Below are 3,556 nucleotides of genomic sequence, written 5' to 3' on the forward strand. Positions count from 1 at the left end.
TCTGGGGTATCTGGGGGTGCCAGATAAATGATGGCCCCCTATAGCTAACTATAGGACATTTGGGGTTGGCGCTCTCTCCAGATATGGGATGTCAGGGGTTGGTGGCATCCCATATTCAGCTCTGGGACATCTGGGGGTGCTGCCCCCAGATGACGAGATGAACAGATGACGAGATGACAGAGACGGCACTCTCTGCTCCGTGTGCTCCATCCCTCAGCAGCAATGGCTCCCTTAGGAACATTCCGGCCTCTGTGAGGCCTTTCACCATTGCTTTAGGATTTCACAACAGTGACATTTGCACATCTATTTTTAGGGCTATTTTTCATCCCTTTCTCTTTTCAGATGAATCAATCCTGGTTCTTTCTGCCTGCTCAGCCCTGGCTTCCCAGGGAAGCGCTAATTTTTTTTTCCACTATCAAATTGATTGCAAAGAGGAGACAGTGGGCAGGGCTGTAATTAGGGCAGGCGCGTGCAGTATGGATTCTTGAGCAACAATTGGGTTCAGCAGCCGGGTGCCCCGTTTGTCTGAGCAGGGAAGCAATGTGAGTTCAGCCATGGACGCTTCTTTCTAAGAACGCACGGAACGTGTTCTCGCTTTCCCAGGGGAGAAGCAAAGCGCTGCTCCGATGGACGGAGCGGGGAGCTCGGTACGTGCGCTGCTTCCATCTGCGAGCCGCCACGCTTTGCTCTGTCGGAGCGCGTCTTCCCCTGCAGCGGGACGGCAGAAAGACGAGCGGTGCTGCAGCGCTGGGCCGGCACGAGGGGCAGCGCTGGTGTCCCCGCGGCGAGCGGAGCGGAGCTGGGGGCGTGCCGTGCGATGGGTGGGCTGAACCCGGGCATCTTTTCTGCCTCTGACGGATGCGCGGCTGCTCCGTTCCTTTCTCGCCGCCCGGCAGCGTCGTGCAGGCCGGCCGGGAGCCGCTCACCATGCCCGGCGCCCGGCGGGGCCGCAGGTAAGTGAGCCGAGCAGCGGTCAGTGCCTGCGCTTCCTCCGAGGGCAGCCGCCCTGCTGCTGTGCCTTTCCTTCTCGACCGACGTTTGGCCGTAGAGAGAGGGACGGATCGGGCCGGGCACGGGGAGCGTTGTGCTGTGTGCTGACAGCGGGTAGAGGCTTTTATTTTCAGTTCTTTCGCAGCCGTGCTGCGGGTTTGTTCCGGTTGCTGCCTCTCTTTGTCACCCTTTTGCTTTTCAGGCCGGCTCTGTCAAGTTCCAGTTCTGTTTAGATTACATCTGTACCCCATCCAAGTGACCGCCTTTGTGCTTCCAGGGCTGAAATTGTAAGTTCTGCTGTCGCTGATGCCTCTGAGCAGCAGACGGTGATTCAGTGTTAAAAAGTGGAACGAAGCAGTTCTTTGTTCAGCATTGCTTCGTGGTTTAAGTTCTGTGTGTTGGTTTGAATCACCTTGCAGGTCTAAAGGCGTGTTTGTAGAGAAGGAATTGTCCCTTTCAGTTTGTTTTCTGGCTGGGTTTGGTTTGCACCACCTGTGGCCCTTGGTAGAGGAGTGTCTTTTTTGGCAGGAAATATCCAAACCGTCACAGGTGACACAGAGCTGCACGGAGCTGGGAGCTGAGGGTGCTGGGCTCAGGGCTGTGGGTCGCCTGGGATGAGGGAAAGAGGCCAGGAGGGCTCAGAGCTCCACACTGAACCCAGTTTAAGAATTCAGGAAAGGATTTGGGTGCGCTTTGCTGCTTTTAATTTTAGAAAAGCTGCGTCTGCGAGGAATTGCCTGCAGGCTGAAGAGATAATTAATTTGGGAATTGTGCAGCACGGGTGAAATATTGAAAGGTCTCTTCTGATTTTACGTGGCTTTACATCTGGCAAGGACGGGGTTCAAGGGCAGAGCTCTGTAGCTGTGAGCCCGGAATGCAGCGGATGAAGTTGGCGCTGAATTTTTAACTCACACTTGTTGGCTTGGGGACGAGCTGGCTGCAGCAGTTCTGTAAGTGCAGAAACACCCTGACTCTCCTAAAACACCACTTTGTCCCATCCAGCCCAGGCCTGGGTTGGGATCCTGAGCGCTTTGCTGTCATTCAGGCAGCTGAGACCAATGAGGAACCGTTCCAGTGAAAAATACATGGGTGTTTCCTACTCTCTGCATTTCCCTTTCGTTCCCACTGCAACACTGCGGTTGACTGGGAGGTCTGGTGGGGGTTGTTAAACAATCCTCCCTTGCTAAGGGGTTTTGTGCTTGAATTAAACTGTGGTTTAAGATGAAAGTTGGTGGACGCTCGATGAATGGGGGCCATTCCTCCTGCCAGCATCGATGCCGTGGTCCCAAATCTTGGTAATAATCCCCTAAGGAGGGCATTGCCTACCAGAGCGTGGGGCTGTCGGTGGTGCTGCGAGGTGAATCGTTTGCCCGGGCTATAAATAAAAAGCTATATTTGGAAGAATAAAAAAAAAAAAAAAACAACAAAAAACAGAGTCTTTATGGGCAAAACTGCACCGAGGGAAATGCGATGGAAAATTTGAGTCAGATGAGCTGATGTGTGAGGCATTTCCCTGTGGGGTCACTGGGCTGAAAAATGTTTTGTGTGCCTAAAGTTGAGCAGATGTGTGTGCTGAGCCCCCAGCCTGGCAGCCGCCGTCCTCGCCGTATCGCTGTGCTTCGTTTACGCACAGAGCTGCTGTGCATTTTCTGGGGGTGTTTTGGGTCATCCCGGTGCTCAGCACGTGCCCGCTGTCAGCAGGGCTGCTTTCAGGCTTTAAATTAGGCGTGTGCTCAGACGGGTCGCCGAGCTGGGATTGATGGCTTTGCACAGGAGCGAGGGATTTCTCCCAATTAGCTTTCTTAGATGAAAATCGCCGAGGTCTTCCAGCGCTGTGCCTAAATAAGGGCACGATACCAGCTTTCAGCTCTTACGGATATTAGTTCCACCTTTTTAGGTAGGCATTTGTTAGGAGGCAATTATGATTGCATGTGCTTGACCTTGTTTAAGATATTGCTGAGATACAGAGAGAGGACATCTGTTGTGGGTGATCAGCAGCTTTTGCTGTTCTTCCCAAGTGTAAACGTTGCAGAGGTGGATGGTGATTGTGGTTGATGATTTTCCTTTGTCGTGTTCCTCTCGGCCATTGATCTGCTTTGCCCAGGTGGTTTGATTTGCCGTGGAGGTGGCTGTGCACGCTGCTGCTTCTGCTGAGCTCCCAAAGCCCTTCCAAAAGGTGCAGCGTTGTTTCCACATTGCTCTCCTGATTGAGCCGCACTGCTGAAGAAATGTGAAACGGGTCTTTATTTTGGTTTTAAACCCGAGGATGGCTGTGGTGCACTGCTGGAAGACGCAGCGTGTGCGGTGATGAGCAGTGCTTGTGGCATGAGGGGGTGTGGGCTCTGCCCAGGGGGCCTTCAGGAGAGCACTGAGCTCCTACAAAGGTGGTTGGGCTCTAACGAAGGTGGTTGAGGTCCAGTGAAGGTGGTTGAGCTCTAACAAAGGTGGTTGAGGTCTAACGAAGGTGGTTGAGGTCCAGTGAAGGTGGTTGAGCTCTAACGAAGGTGGTTGAGGTCCAGTGAAGGTGGTTGAGCTCCAATGAAGGTGGCTGAGCTCTCATGAAGGT

General features: G+C 53.4%; 1 protein-coding gene across 2 annotated transcripts in view; it reads left to right on the plus strand.

Moving 5' to 3' along the window:
- The first annotated feature begins 354 nt into the window (after positions 1 to 354).
- The window catches only part of GJC1 (gap junction protein gamma 1), a 13,786-nt gene continuing 10,584 nt past the window's right edge, over positions 355 to 3,556 (plus strand). Inside the window, exon 1 of one of the 2 annotated variants that reach the window (XM_042893333.1) lies at positions 355 to 647. The gene's annotated coding sequence lies outside the window, so the exon portion shown is untranslated. Of the gene's footprint in view, positions 648 to 889; positions 954 to 3,556 lie in introns of those variants that run through there. The other variant, XM_042893331.1, reaches the window with a different exon arrangement.

This window comes from Lagopus leucura, unplaced genomic scaffold (assembly GCF_019238085.1).
Source record: "Lagopus leucura isolate 7727_CA_CO unplaced genomic scaffold, USGS_WTPT01 35276-3_obj-0_obj, whole genome shotgun sequence".
NCBI classification, from domain to species: Eukaryota; Metazoa; Chordata; class Aves; order Galliformes; family Phasianidae; genus Lagopus; species Lagopus leucura.